At 36.6% G+C, this 16,593-nt stretch overlaps 1 non-coding gene and 2 pseudogenes across 1 annotated transcript; 1 reads left to right on the top strand and 2 right to left on the bottom strand.

The window, feature by feature from the left end:
- Window positions 1-71: 71 nt before the first annotated feature.
- Window positions 72-191, bottom strand: LOC116086644 (annotated as a pseudogene).
- A 6,009-nt stretch (window positions 192-6,200) lies between these two features.
- On the top strand, window positions 6,201-6,303 carry LOC116086669. Its single transcript, XR_004117045.1, has one exon. It is a non-coding gene; the product is annotated as a U6 spliceosomal RNA (small nuclear RNA).
- Window positions 6,304-10,969: 4,666 nt separating this feature from the next.
- LOC116083281 lies at window positions 10,970-12,169 on the bottom strand (annotated as a pseudogene).
- Between the last annotated feature and the right edge of the window lie 4,424 nt (window positions 12,170-16,593).

Here is a 16,593-nt window from a genome sequence, read left to right as displayed (position 1 = left end):
GCACGCACGCACACATGAAATACAATGGTACCTATTCCTCTTCTAAGCACTCCTTAATTTTTTAGCCTTTAAGGCTACAGCACCTGGTATTCCCAGGCATTCTCCTATCCAAGTTCTAACCAGGCCCGACCCTGCTTAGCTTCCGAGATCAGACGAGATCGGGCGCGTTCAGGATGGTTATGGCCATAGACCCTAAGTTAGATTTTTTTTTAAAACCCTATTCTCCCAGTATGGAACCTCAGTAGAAAAATATAAAATCCTAAGAGACACAGATGTACTATGTTAACTGTAAAGAAATCCAAATCTACACATAAATGACAAGGGAAAAAATAAGTACAAAATATGAGAACATAGAGGCTATAAAGAAGGGGAAGTCACTATCAGTTATGAAGAAATCACTTAGAGAAGTTAAAAATATGTGTAACAGAGCTGACAGGCAACAACGCAAAAGACTCATGAGTTCATTCCTAAACAGTAAAACTATTAAATTCCAAACAAATTCTATTTAAGAGACTGATGTTTTCAATGCACTATAACAGAAAACATCCCTCTCGTAAACATATAAACTAATAAAAATATTCACAGCATATAAAGTAACGTGTGAAGAGTAAACATAGAAATAAGCAAAGTGAAAATTATAGTGTTTGGAATCTTAATGACCAGGTTAATACATGTAGAGTTAATATTTATCTTCTGAGAAAAATTATCCTTTTTTAATACTAATTGTACAGTTAAGTCATAGCCACTATTGCATAATGTATCATTTATGACATTTTATATTACTTTCTTTGTAAATCTGCTTATCCTATATTATAATAGTATAGTGATAAGATCACTATTATCACTAATAGTGATAAGATCAGAGAGAGCTTTTGTTTTTGTCACCATGCATGTGTGTGTGTGTCTGTATGTATGCATTAAGTATTTCTTCACCTGTCACTTATTATCATTATTATTATTATTATTATTATTATTATTATTATTATTTATTTATTTGGACAGTTGTTTGATATTTGACATTACTTTTCATTGGTAATACAAAAGTATGATAAGACATGATTGAACACATCTATAATTTCAGAATTCAAGAGGCTAAAGTAGAAGAATCATAAATTTAATGCTAATACAGGCTACATAAGAGCTGGTGTGGGCAGCAAAGTGAGGTCTTTTATGATGGCTAATCTTGGCTGTCACCTTGACCACATCTGGACTTAGGTAAAACTCAAGCATTTGGACACATTTCAAGCATTGGAACGCAAGGGTTGGGAGGCATGGGTGGGCAGGTGGGTGGGGGAGTACCCTCATAGAAGCAGGGGGGAAAGTGATGGGGGTTCCCAAGGGGGAAACCAGGAGAGGGTATAATATTTGAAATGTAAATAAAGAAAATATCCAAAAAAGACACATTTGTGAGGGTTTTTTCTTTGGTTGATTATGTGAGATCAGATGCCTCACCCTAATCCTGGACCATATATTCTGGTGGCAGCCCACATAGAAAGATATGTGGAAGAAGGAACTTTTGATTTTTGCTTGCTTGGCCTCATTCCCACTGGCATTTTTTCAGTTCCCGAGATATTCATTCCTTCACTGGTGTTAAGAAGCTACACATTTGGAAATACAATGTAGACTGAAAATCAGAAGCTCTCTAGGACTTCCCTTGGATGTACACAACAGACTGACACTGGTAAGACATCCAGGCTCATGGAATGAACAATGCAGAATCCTTGGCCTTTCTAGTAGGAGAAAGTTATTATTGGATTACTTGGATGACCACTGTCTGTAACACACCCTACTAAACTTATATAAACCATAGAAGTTTATATATATAAAATAGACCAAGTGAAGCGAAAGAATAAGGAAGACCAAAGTGTGGAAGCTTTGGTCCTTTATAGGAGGGGATACAAAATACTCACAGGAGGAAATGTGGAGACAAAGTGTGGAGCAGAGACTGAAGGAAAGGCCTTCCAGAGACTGCCCCACCTGGGGATCCATCCCGTATACAGACACCAAACCCAGACACTATTGTGGATGCCAAAAAGTGCTTGGCGACAGGAGCCTGATATAGCTGTCTCCTGAGAGGTTCTGCCAGAGCCTGACAAATACAGAGGCGGATGCTAGCAGCCAACCATTGGACTGAGAACAGGGTCTTTAATGGAGGAGTTAAAGAAAGGACTGAAGGAGCTGAAGGTGTTTACAACACCATAGGAAGAACAACAGTATCAACTAACCAGACCCTCCCAGAGCTCCCAGGGACTAAACTACCATCCGAAGAGAGGGACCCATGGCTCCAGCCTTATATGTAGCAGAGGATGGCCTTGTCCAGCATCAGTGGGAGAAATGGCCCTTGGTCCTGTGAAGGTTTGATGCTCCAGTGTAGGGAACGCAAGGGTTGGGAGGCATGGGTGGGCAGGTGGGTGGGAGAATACCCTCATAGAAACAGGGGGGAAAGTGATGGGGGTTCCCAAGGGGGAAACCAGGAGAGGGTATAATATTTGAAATGTAAATAAAGAAAATATCCAAAAAAGAACATATTTTTTCACAAAATCTTTCCTCTACCCCCTGTTATCATATCATCATTATTATTAGCAACTACTAACTGACAAGGGCCTAATGAACCTCCTCCCCTCACTTCCATAACTGTGTCTAGGTCCTCAGATGGAGCTGATGAACCCTTCTCTGCCTTCTATGACAGGATGTTGCCATGTTCAAACTTGCACAGCTTTTGTGCCCATAATGACAACTTCTTTGAGATTGACAATATAATGGTGAAATAATCTCTGAAAGATGTTCAACCCCATCCCACTTCCTACTTCACACTTAATATATCTGTTTATTATCTCCTTAATGATATCTCTAAATCTTGGAGGAATGATATAGAATTCTCATGTTTGTCTGCGCTCTCAACTGTCCCAATGTTCATCCCTTCGACCAGTTAGGAGCCTATGCAGTTACCACTGTTCACTGTGTAAAAAACTTCTAGAGAAAAATCTGACAGTATCATCAGTTGCAAATAACTATATTTATAATCAAAATAATAATGAAAAAGAACAAAAGAGAGCAAGGTAGAGGAATAAGTGAATGAAGAGAAGGAAAGTAGGCAGAAGAAAGTAGGAGAAAGGAAGGAAGGGATGGAGAGAGGAAAGGAGGAAAGAGAAGAGACAAAGAACTATGTGGATAGAAGAAAGTTTGATCATCAGGAGTATAACAAACAAAAGAGAATAATAGGCATGAATAAGGTAAAGTACACTGTATATGAAAATGACATAATGAAACCCATTATGCTGTATAATTAACATATTCAAATAAAAATTTGAATTTAAAAAATAAAAATGATTTTAATTTGAATGCAACTTCCCCTCAATTTACTTAGTTATAAGGCCTATGCTAATGACCTACTGTTCAACCTTTCTTAAGAAATTTCACTTACTTTTAAGATCAAGAAAATGCAGGTTCTTCTGAAAAGTACAAATAATTCATTTGCTCTTAAAATTACCATTTAAATATATACCTCCAAGGAGAGACTTCTCAAAATTATAGGATATTCAGTGACAAAAGAAAATACTTCATAATGAGACTAAATACCTTCTTTTAATTCTTCTATTATTTGAAAAAAACACTCTTTATAAAAGCATAAAACAAAATGATTGTGGAAGTTTCTGTTACAAAGAATTTCATCACTATCACTGCTTACAATAAATCTTTTCATAACTCATTCCAAGAATCCTTCAGAAATATCTATATCTACATCTATGTCTATATCTATATCTATATCGATATCTATTCCAAATATATGGATAAAGAGAGGCCAGCTAGCTCTAGGAAAGGAGTAGATATTTGATTGGATATCCATCTGACTTCAGAATCATGATAATGAATTAGTTACAGATAGTTAGATTTTATAAGTCTCTTTTCTGTTGCTATAACTGCAGTTTTTCTTTAATATCATGATAAAACAGAGGATCAGAAGGGATTTAAGCATCCTCCCTTGGACCCTCGTTATTTGGCTTCTTTGGGACTGTAGATTGTAATGTAGTTATCTTGTACTTTATGACTAATATCTACTTATAAGTGAGCATATAGTATGAGTGTCTTTTTGGGTCTGGGTTATCTCACTTAGATGATATTTTCTAGTTTTATCCATTAATTAATTAATTAATTAATTAATTAATTAATTTATTGTTCCTTATAGCTATGGATATAGCTCTCCATATCCCCCCTTATAGAATTCCTCCCCCATCCCCCTTACCCTTCTCTTCTTAGAGGGTGGGGACTCCAAGTCTCTGAAGCGCTATGTGCCTCCTCTCCCACTGAGGCCACACAAGGCAACCCAGTTAGGGAAACTGAATTCACAAACAAGCAGCAGCTTTAGGGACAGCCCATATTCCATTTGTTCAGAGAACATATGAAGACTGATCTGTACATCTGCTACATATGTGGTGGGGCCCTCAGTCTAGTCGGGTATGTGCTTTGGTTTGTGGTTCAGTCTCTGAAAGCCCTAAATGGTCCAGGATGTTTGACTCTATTGGTCTTCCTGTAGAGTTCCTACCCCCTTAGGGAACCTCAATTCTCCCAACTCTTCCATTAAAGTCCCTGATCTCTGTTCAGTGTTAGGCTGTGGCCTTTGCATCTCTTTCAGTCAGTTGCCGCGTGGAGCCTCTCAGAAGACATTTATTCTACGCTCCTGTCTAACCAAGTATAAGAGAGTAATATAATAGTGTCAGAGATTGGTACTTGTCCATGGGATAGGTCTCAAGTTGGGCCAGTTAATGGGTGTCCATTTCCCCAGTCGCTATTGAACCTTTGTCCCTACATTTCTTGTAGTCGGGACAAATTTTGGGTTGAAAGGTTTGTGGATGGATTAATATCCTTATAACTTCACTGGAGTCCTACCTGGCTATAGGATATAGCCACTTCAGGTTCCATAGCCCCACTGCATTGACTCCTGGGAACATCCCCCATCCCAAGTCTTTAACACATCTTAGATATGATCCCACCATCAGTTGCAGATTTCCATTCACTCTCATGGCCATCTGTCCCTCTCTTATCTGTCTACTCGCTTGATCCTGACCACCTCCAACTCCCTTCCCCATCCTCTCTCCAACCCAGTTGTCTACCTTCATCTGCCTCTTATAACTAGTTTATTCCTCCTTTTACATGAGATTCAAGGATCCTCTCTTAAACCTTTCTTTCTGTTTAGCTTCTTTTGTCTATGGACTGTGAAATGGGTATCTTGTACTTTATAGCTAATATACATTTATCACTGAGTACACACCATGCATGTCCTTTGGGTCTGGGTTACCTCATTCGATAATATTTTGTAGTTTCGTACATTTACCTACAAAATTCATGATGTCCTTGTTTTTAATAACTGAATAGTATTCCACTGTGTAAATGAACCACTTTCAATATCCATTATTCGATTGAGGGACAACTGGATTGTTTCCAGTTTCTGGCTATTAGAAATAAAACTGCTGTGATTAATGTGGGCATGTGTCTTTGTGCTATGGTAGAGCATCTTTTGGGTATATGCTCAGGAGAGGTATAACTGGGTCTTCGGTTAGAACTACGTGCACTTTTCTGAGAAACTGACAGAACAATTTCCAGAGTGGCTGTATAAATTTACACTCCCACCAACAATGGAGGAGTATTCCCCTTGCTCCACATCCTCACCAGGATGTGGTGTCCCTTATGTTTTTTTAAATCTTAGTCATTCTGATATGTGTGAGATGGAATGTTAGGATCATTTTGATTTGCATTTCTGTTATGACTAAGGACATTGAATATTTCTTTAAGTGATTCTTGGCCATTCGAGATTCTGTTGAGAATTCTGTTTAGCTCTGTACCCCATTTTTAAATTGGGTTATTTGGTTTGTTGGAGCCTGATTCTCTGAGTTGTTTATAAATTTTAGATATCACCCATCTGTCAGATATTGGTTTAGTGAAGATTGTTTCCCAGTCTGTAGGCTGCAGTTTTGTCCTATTGACAGTGTCCTTTGCTTTGCAGAAACTTTCAGTTTTCTGAGGTCCCAGTTTTCAATTGCCTGTTACCTGTCTGTGGAATTAATTTCCCTAACTAGTCTTCCTTTTCTTGCCTCAGTGGAAGGGGGAAATTTTTAAATAAAATAAATTTTAGTTACAAGATAGAAAAAATAAAAAAGAAAAAAAGAAAAGATAAAGAAAGTTATTCCCATGCCTTCCCACACTCACTTTGGCAGTACATATGCTAAAATTGGAAGGATAAGGCAGGTATTAACATCGTCTTTGTACAAGGATGACATGCAAATTCAGGAAGCATTCCATTTCTTTAAGTGATGTATTCTTCTGCAAGACATAAAATACATTCTGTAGACATTATCCAGGCTGCCCTTACAGCAAAACCAGGGAGGATCTGTCATAGAAATGTCATCTTGTCTTGGGCTTTCCTGCTAAGACAAATTAAGACTCTTCAGAAAAATAATCAAATAAGAAGGATGAGATTACTATAGAATTTTAGTGATAAAGGAGTATCAAGAGCACTGTTGGTCAGGGGCTGAGAACACTGAGGATCTATGCCAAGTAATAAAATTGAATCCTGTCTGATGCATGTATGCACATTAAGTTGAATTAGAGTAAAGGCATAGCTATTGAATCCTAGAAGGAAATAATGGACAGATGCTCCTTGATACTGGTTTTATCAATGATTCATTTGGCAAGATATCACACCAAAAGCAGAAATAATACCTACCCTTAATAAACATGTGGACAGGGCAACTAATATATGTCTGTCCAAGAATTTAAGCAACCTGCGATTGTAAGTGAATCTTAACATACTATTGGACACGTTCTCCAAAATTAACTGATAGGAACTTAATATCAAAATAGATAAAAGTACACCTAACTAAGCAGCAAGCAAATTGCATGATTTAAATAAAATGGCCAAAGTGTTTGAGTGTAGAAATATCTAAAGAAGACATGTAAAATGGCCAATGTTATACAGCATTATTAATCATTAGAGAAATTTTTTAAAAAGATACAATGAGATAATACCTCCCACATATATTGACAAAGCTGTTGGATAGGATACAATTGAAAGCAATTATATGATTAATACGTTATGGAGGAAGCAGAACAATTACAACATTTGCTGGGAATGTGTATTGTTTGGAGTTTATTTTGATTTCATTTTGTTGCTCTCATGAAATATTTTGACCAAATGCAGCTTAGGGGAAGAACGGCCTATTTGGGTTATACTTATGGGTCATATTACATCATTGAAAGAGAAGCCAGGCCAGGCAGGACTCAAACAGGAATTCAAAGGCAGAAACTCTGGAGGAATAATCCTTGCTACCACGCTTGTCCACAGGTTCATTCTTAGTACCTTTTTTTATACAGCACAAGACCACCTGCTGAGGGGATGGGGTTACTTTGATCATGGCAATTCCTTATTGAGGCATTGCTATCAGAGGACTCCAATAGGTGTGATGGCAACAATTGTGGTATGTGTCTATAATTCATTAGAAAAATATGTCTAGATCATGGGAATACAGCATCAAAAGGTATTAATGTATTTTGCATGTAACAGGAATTACTTATGTGAATAAAGTTGTATTCTATACAATATATAAATTTTTATGCTTTGGGCATTAGTTAAATACAATTTAATTAAATATTATAGTATGTATACAACAAATGGGATTGAAAGACACGGGTAAGTATAGGATGACAAATAGTGTATGATTTTTGGATATAAAATTTAAAGCAGGTTAAGTCATCAAAAGCAGGGAATACAGTGGTGCTTGCAAAGCACTAGGTAGTGGTAAAAGGGAACTGTTATTCAAATGGAAGTTGTTTGCATTTATAATTGAACAAGCCATGAGAGTATAATATACACTATGGACTTTAAAAAGGGCATTGAGTAACTTGATTGTGAAACCAGTATATAATTCATATGTACATTAATGCATTGAATATGTTCAATTTCTACTTAACAATTGGATATTGTGAAATAAGAAAATAAGTAATATTAGGTTTCAGAGTGCCTAGGCTGTGTTGTCTCTGGTGGCACAATCTTGAATGACTGAATGTCACAGAGGTTCTTATTTGAGCTCAATGAAGGATTCATTATTGATGTACTTGGATGAGCAAAAGCCATCTTTCTACATTTGACACAGCATTTGGCTCAATACCTGGCACAAAACTGATGTCCTGAATTTACAAATGTTTATCCAGAAAATATACCAATGAAATAGCAAGGCAGAGAGAAAACAAATGGAATATCATGCCACAGCATGCTCGTGGAGGTCAGAGGACAATTTACAAAAGGTAGTTCTTTCTTTCTACCAGGTGGGACGATACTGGGGATCGATCGTAGGTGTTTTTACCTACTGAGCCTTTGTGCTAGTCCTTAAGCATTTTTTCACCAAAACCACTTTGTGCTGTAAATATTCTCAGATGAAATATACATGAAGACACCTGTATGTTGTGCAGTTTCATGACTGCTGAACTATAGTTTTTGAGTAATTTGAGCAAAGGTATTTTTTATTAATAACAGTGTTTGTTAAAAATATATTTTACGCATAAGAACAAAGATAGTTTTTGAGTAACTTGAGCAAGGGTTTTTTAATTAATAACAGTGTTTGTTAAAAATATATTTTAAACATAAGAACAGAGATTCCATAGTAGATATCATAAACGAAACATTTGGATATTAGTTATCTGGGTAGATGTAGCTGCTAGTGTGTGTGTGTATGTGTGTGTGTGTGTGTGTGTGTGTGTGCGTGTGTGTACATACATATACATGTAATATATATGTAATAAATGAACAATGAAAAATGGGAAGAGCTCATACTCTGTATAACAAGTCTCACTCAAACTGAGTTCTACATTTTTGAGTAATTTGAGGGCGGGTGTCATTGTATTTTGAGGCTGGTTTTGCAGTTGCTCTAGCTCTGCCTAGCTTTAAATTAACTATCATCTGCCCTTACTTTTTGTAAGTGCAGGGATTACAGACATGTGCTACCATACTAGGGCAGTTTTATTTCTTTTTTAAATTTTAGTATTTTTTTAATCAAGTAAGGTAGCTGTTTGAAACAGGAAACTTTTTAAGACACCTCAATAGAGCAATGAAGGATTACTCGTATCAAGTTAACTTCCATGAATAAAAACCCAGATTGTATAAAATTTGAATCCCACTGGTTTGGTACCAGAATGAACAGAAGCCCAAGACCTTCCTAATTGTCTAAGACCTGACGATTTCCCTTTAAAGCAACAGCTCTAAGACAAAATCTTGCCAACCTGAGGCCGCATGTGCTGATCTATTTGAGAATCTCAAAAAATGACAAATGGATGGGCTGTCCATGCAACAAAGAATCTGAAACCCAGGAGAAAAGTGACTTTTCAAGCACCACTTCTTTGGTGATACAGCACATTCCCTTGTTAGCATCCCAGGTACGTGGCTCCTGTTCCACACTCAGACTCTATCAAGGTTTTAATTTTACCAAATGTTTGTATGATTTTAATGCAGAATTGTTTACATGTTTATTAAAGCCTTATAATCTGTGAGATGGATGACACAAAGAATAAGATCCAAACAATGTAGGAGCTGCCAACACCATACACAAATTAACCACATGGGTTTTTACTTCTGTGTAAAGAAATATGGGGTATGTTTTTAATATTGAAGACAAGTATTCAAATGTAGTCAGGACCCCAGATAGAGCTTACACCAGCAAGTGGGTAAGAACTCTCTTTTGTATCTGAATTCCAAGGCTCTGAATGGGCTGGTCAGGTCTTAGGTAGCTGCACCTACACAATGGCCATCACCAGACTTCTTAGGTATCCAGCTATATTCAATGTGAAGTTAAAAAATATCCCAAGTCTTACACCAAAATACAGGCTCTGACTCAGCAGTATGAGTTTAACTTTATCTTTAAATAAGAAGATTGGGAAAGGGGATCAAGCTTGAAAAACAGGAACACTTATTTTGGCAAGATAGCAACCAAAATCCAAAGTACAAGCTATTATATCCAAACTAAAAGTTATTAAAGATTAAACCATAATATTGGGAAGGGAGAAACAAACACAAGATACAGTATATCTAAACATCTTGAAATTTTAATTTAAGGGTATCAAAGTTGAAAATTATGCTGTTTTAGCTAGAGATTAAGTGAACCTTTCTTCCTGTTTCCCCCAAATAGAATCAGAGTTTATGACTTAATCACACCTCAAAGCTTTCAATACAAAGCAACCACTAAATACACACAAAATACTTATTTGTTAATAATTTCCCTGGCTTATCCAACGTGCAATGCACATGACTTGAAAGACTACAATTTGGGAGAGTGTACGCAAACTGAAAATCCACAACTCCCAAGTTTTAAAATTTGCTTTTAAACCATAGGACACACTGGTCATTTTTACTTTTCATGAGGATTTCATACTGTCATTTAATCATGAAGTTTCCTTAGAATGACAAGAATTGTCAGTTGCCAATCTCAAAGGTCTGGGACTGGAGATACAACTTTCAAAATACTTCATTTTTTAATGGCTGAGTAAGGTCATTATATTTGTTTGCATTCTTCTAGTTTTCAGTACCTAACAACCTATCAAACTCAAGGAACCTAAATTAAATGGTCCAACATCCTAAAAATAGCCAGTTACTTCAGTATAAGCCATTCATAGCCCAAAGTCTGAAAATGTCCAAAATCAAATCTTTATTTTTTATAACTATATAAATATGATCCAAATGTGTCCACTATTAGTTTTTCTGAAAGAAACATGCTATAAATAAGCAAACTACAACTGCTCACTGATATGTATGGACTCCCTAGATTTCTCATTGGGCTTAATTATAGACCACTCACAATAATAGCTATTTAGTATCAAGTGTAGCATGATGTTAAGCCACTTTAGCTCTTTCACATGCATGTTCTTCTGTCTGATAATGGAGAAAAATTGCAGCATTACACTGTTAAGCTAAGTTGCATCCATCCATTTAAATGGTGTCAATATCATTGTCATCATCCTTGTTGTCAGACTTCACAGTTTCAACTTCTGACACACTGGCAGTCTTAGAATATACCACCTCAACATTTTCATTTTCGTCTTTTTCTTTAATACCACAAGATTCTTCCTGTGCTTCCTTCAACCATTTAATAAATGGCTCTGCTTTGACAGGAATCTCTTTGGCAAGTTCTTTTGAGACATATTTCTTAGAGGCCTTTTCTGACTAGCTGATAATGACCTCCTCTTTAAACGGTCTGCATCATACATCTCCTTCAAGATATGTGGAATCTTGGAGACCAGCTGAGCTTGATGCATTGCTATCACACATTCCAAACCATGAAGAAGGTACCTCTGAGCCTTTTTGTTGTTATGACAAAAATCTTAGAAAATGGCGCCTGTGTTTCTTGATTTGCTCTTTTATCTTCTCATCAAAAAGAACTTCTGTCAAAAAAAGAGGGCCCATGGCTTTTCCATCCAGCCTTTCTGCCTCAGCCACAATTTCTTTATCAGATGAATCAATAATGCCTTCTTCTTTCTTTTTCTTAACAAAATCAAACAGGATGTTAGCACATTCTTCTACAGTTCTTTTCAAATCATCGCGAAGTGTTAGACATTTTTCATGGCCACTGATTTTATGCATTCTTCACCTTCCTCAGTCATCATCTTCCTCTTCTTCCACAGCATGTGAAGGACTAATTTCATTTGGTGGTGGAGGGGGTGGTGTCTCACTGATGGATATTGAGCCATTTTCCTTGTCCTTGCCCTTACTATTTCCCTTTTCTTTTTCTGTCTTTTCTGTACCAATGTCACTATTCTCAGGTAGGTTTTTGTGAATCAATGTACAGAATTTATGATGTGTGTCAAGCATGCCTCGGTAGCCACAGGCTTTACAAGAATTACCTATTGCTTGCTTCTTTGGATTGACATGCAGATCTGTTTCAGGATTCTCACACTCAGGACTGTGAATACATTTTTTAATGAATCCATCCAACATGTCTTGCAGCTTATTTGCTTCATGAGATCCACTGACAATGTAACAGTCATTCTTAACATCAAATTGGGTCTATGCTCCCAGCTCACTACCAAAATATTTGGTGGGATATGTTGGAGGTTGATTAAGCACCTTTGCAAAGTCAACCATGTTGACTATAACTGTCTTGACTCCATTTCCTTTGCCTCTATAAAGCATTTCATGGAAACGCTATATAAACAAGACCAGTACAGTGACAATGTCATAGACATGCTAACATGAAAGAGGAGAAAATTTCAAAAGTCCCACCTCTAGATGACTAGTTATTGGTAGCTGATAGCTGCTGAGAGAGGAGAGTGAGCTTCTTCTAGGGTTTATCCCATAACTTTCTGTCCAAGGGTTCAGCCATGAAACCATATACACACAATCAACAGAAATGGAAAAAAGTTTATAATTTTGTACTTGTAGACATACATATGTATGTACACACACATATGTTACAATAATAATCAGAGATGAGGCACACACAAACACAAACACAAATACACATAGGAGCAGGACATGATAGGAACTTGAAGGAGGGCACTGGGAAGGTGAAAATAGAAGACAGAAAGTGATATAAATTATATTTTTATTGAAAATATATAAAAATAAAAAATTAAATCAAACAAAGACACCACTGAGAGTTTCCAGCACATTAAACTGCACTGATTATCTCTTGTCAGGAGCAATGTAAGGACTCAATCATGTAAGAGTTCTTGGTCCACAAGTAGTGGATACTGTCCTAATTATGTTTCCTGTTAGTATGATAAGTACTTTGACAAGAACAACTTAAGAGACAAAGAGTTCATTTGCTTTGTACCTCAGGTTACAATTCATCACTGCACAAACTTTTAATAGATTGTCACATCCATAGTGAAGAGTAAAGAGGCTGTATTGCACTATTGTGCTCAGATCTCATTTTCCACTCTTACCATTTCAGGATCTCCAATGTAGTCAGTGGTACCAACCACAGTGAGTGTGCACCTGTCTCAACTAATATAATCAGTGTAATCTCTCATAGACATGCTCACAGATAAACTGGATCTAGATAACTCCTTATTGTAACTCTGATATCAAATATCACATATATGGAAAATTAAATATTGACTTATTAACACTCCCATATTTTATAAATTACTTGTGCTACCCAAATTTTCCATGCTTAAAAGCAAAGATCTTAGCTCTAGCTTCTCCTTTGCAGGACTACCACTATATAAATGTTTAATTGACCATCCAAAACTCTGAACAATATTCAAAATGAGTCTTTGGTTATCAAATAGTAGAAATGATCTGAAAGAATTGTTTTAAAATAGGTCTGTCTTTATAAGAATAAACCTTAACTGAGTATTTGGGTAATATAGACTAATGGCTTCTATATCATGGGATTTTCTTCTTCTAGAACTTTGCAAGTATATAAATGTTTAGTCATTATCTTGGAAAAATTGAAACTGAATCTATCCAGCTTGGGTTGAAGATGGAGACAGCCTTCTTATTTTTTTAAGGAGTCCCTGGACAATTGCTATGACCATTCTCATTTTAGAAACAGGATTTTGACAAATATCCTCCAGGGCAGTGTGCTTAGCCCAGAGCTCGTAGTGAGCATTGTAGGTCATTATATACTAAAAAAGAAGGGAATAGTATATCTTAGCACTTGTTTTACAGAGAACATAGTAATTGAAATAACCGTACCATTCTAGTTGTACCCAACAATTATTTAGTACATTGTTTGCCAAGCTCTGTACTATGAACTTGGATAAGTCTTACATTGGCTCCATGATATATTATTATTATTATTTTTTGTTATTGAGGAATGAGGAAACTCAGATGAGATTAAAGAACATCACCAACAGCATGTAGAATGGGATGATATCATGAATCACATACAGAGATCTGCAAGTTTCATTTTCATGCCTGATATACAAGATTTCAATGTTTTATCTCTAAGAATTTTAATGCAAATTATCAGTTATTTAGTAGTCTAATAAGTTGACTACAAAAATTTTAAAATGAGCTTCAACATATCATATGAAGTCAACTACTCTAAAGTATTATTACATCTTTTCACATATTTCATGCAATGTGTGATTTTTCATATTTAACCTGTCATCTATCTATTTCTATCTCTATCTATCTATCTATCTATCTATCTATCTATCTATCTATCTATCTATCCACTTATTCACTTATTATCCTGATCACTGCCCCCCTCCTCTAGATCCCCCTTCCACAGTCCCTTTTCTCCTCCTGCATACATTTCTTCTCTGAGTGGGTGGAGGCCCTCCTGAGAATCCCCCCAACCAACCATGGCATATCAGGTATTTGCAATGCTAGGTGTATCCTCTCCCACTGTGGTGAGACAAGGCAGTCCAGTTAGGAGAATGAAATACTCAGACAGGCAACAGCTTTAGGGACAGTTCCTGCTCTAGTGTTTGGGGTACCCACATGGAGACCAAGATGCACATCTGCTACATATGTGCTGGAAGGGTCTAGGTCCAACCTGTGCATGCTCTTTGGTTGGTGGTTCAGTCTCTGAGATTCCCCAAGAGTCCAGAGTAGTTGACTCTGTTGATCTTTCCGTGGAGTTCCTATCACCTCCATGGCTCTTGATCTGTACCCCTGACTCTTTCATAAGACTCCCTGAGCTCTGTCTAATGTTAGGCCATGGACCTCTCCTTTCAGTCAACTGCTGAGTAGAGTCTCTCAGAAGACAGTTATGCCAGTCTCCTGTCTGCAAGCATAACAAACAGAGAATCATTAGTAGTGCCAGGGATTGGTGTTTGCCCTTGGGATGGGTCTCAAAGTGTTTGTTTGTTTGTTTGCTTTATTTTATTTTTTTGTCATTCCGTAAGTCTCTGCTCTATCTTTGTTCCTGCATTTCTTGTATACAGGAAAAATTTTGGGTCGAACATTTTGCAGGTGGATTGGTGTTTGTATCCTCTATTAAGGGTGCTTCCTGGCTACAGAAAGTGGCTTCTTCAGATTCCGCACCCCACTGCGTTGACTTCTGGGAGCCTCTCCCATTCCAGGTCTCTGGCACACCCTAGAGATTTCCTCTCACCCCTCCAACCCCCGCCTCATGCTGAATTCTATTCATTCTCCTTGACCTCTGGCCCTCTCTCCCATCTCTCCCCACACTTGATTGTGAACATCACCCAATCCCCTCCTCAGAAAAAGTAAGGCCGAAGGGAAGATGTCCAAATTGCACTTGGGAAAGGGAAAGAAATAACTTAGAAGATTGATGGGGGGGGGGGAGTTGGATGATTTTTCTTTTTAATTTTGATGAGTAGTAGTTACATGTAGGATACATTTTTCCTTGAGATAAGACATTCATGAGCATTTTAACATTACTGCATCTTCAGGAATTTCATCTTCAGCAGTTTGAATAAGATTCTATTTGCATGACATAAAGTTTCTTCTTTCTGCCTTTGGATCCCTTGTCTTAGTTACTGTAAAGAAAACTGTGTACATCAGGATATTTATCTAAATGTCTAATTTTAGATATCATTCTAGAAGAATGACAGAACACAAATAAATATGATGTGAAAATTTTTCTGGATATGTATATATACATATATGTATGTACATACATATATACATATATGTATATATACATATATAGATATATAGATATATAGATATATATGTGTGTATACATATATCTCCTTGGGTTTCCATAACAAAATACCAAAGACTAGGTTGCTCAGACAACAAACATCACTTTCATCCCCATGTGACCTGAGCAAGTAAGGAACCAGGCTTGGGTAGTTTCTGTAGAAGGCCTTGTTCTGATTGTAAATGTTTATACTTTTTATATGTTTAAGAATGATGGAAAGAGAAAGCTTTCTATCCCTTGTAAGAACAAAAATGGTAGCCTGTGTACTCTACCCTCATGACCAATTCTGAATCTATTCACCTCTCAAAGGTCTTACCTCTCAGTATCACTACATTGTTTATTAGATTGGGGACAGACAGCATTCAGCTCAGAACATTTGATATTTGGGCTAGTATTTCATATGTTTTCCATATTACTTATTTCTTCAATGAAAACTACAACATTCTCTATCACTGAGATCACAAGTGTTCTCTTGTTAGCCATTTTTACATATTCTGACATCAATAGCATGTTTATATTTCTTGTCTTTTTGTTAGCCATTTTTACATATGCATATATCAATACCATACTAGTATCTGTCTTTCTCATGGAATTTTATGTAACAACAGCACCAATGGCAACTTTCCTTGAACTATTTATTATTTATCAATATAAGCCAGTTATCATCTGTGATTTATTTCAATTATACATCTCTGTGATTTATATCAATTACATATATACACTATATTCTCAATAGGAAATAGGTAAACAGACATTCCGTGGTCTCTGTTCTATATTAGAAGCCAGAGAGGTGCAGAGAGCAGCTCAAGACCATATAACTAGTGTCCTCTATTTAAAGCAACAAGGAACTATGCTTCTTCCTTTACTTAGTAGCTAACAATCTCAGTTTGCTGTTTCTCTTTCACTTTTCACTTTTTTTCTATTTTTTTCTTTTAGATATTTTCTTTATTTACATGTAAATTTCTCCATTCCCAGTTTCCCCTCCAAA

Source organism: Mastomys coucha, unplaced genomic scaffold (assembly GCF_008632895.1).
Source record: "Mastomys coucha isolate ucsf_1 unplaced genomic scaffold, UCSF_Mcou_1 pScaffold12, whole genome shotgun sequence".
In the NCBI taxonomy this organism is placed as follows: Eukaryota; Metazoa; Chordata; class Mammalia; order Rodentia; family Muridae; genus Mastomys; species Mastomys coucha.
The sequence above is the reverse complement of the archived record's forward strand: the minus strand, read 5'-3'. Positions and strand labels throughout refer to the sequence as shown.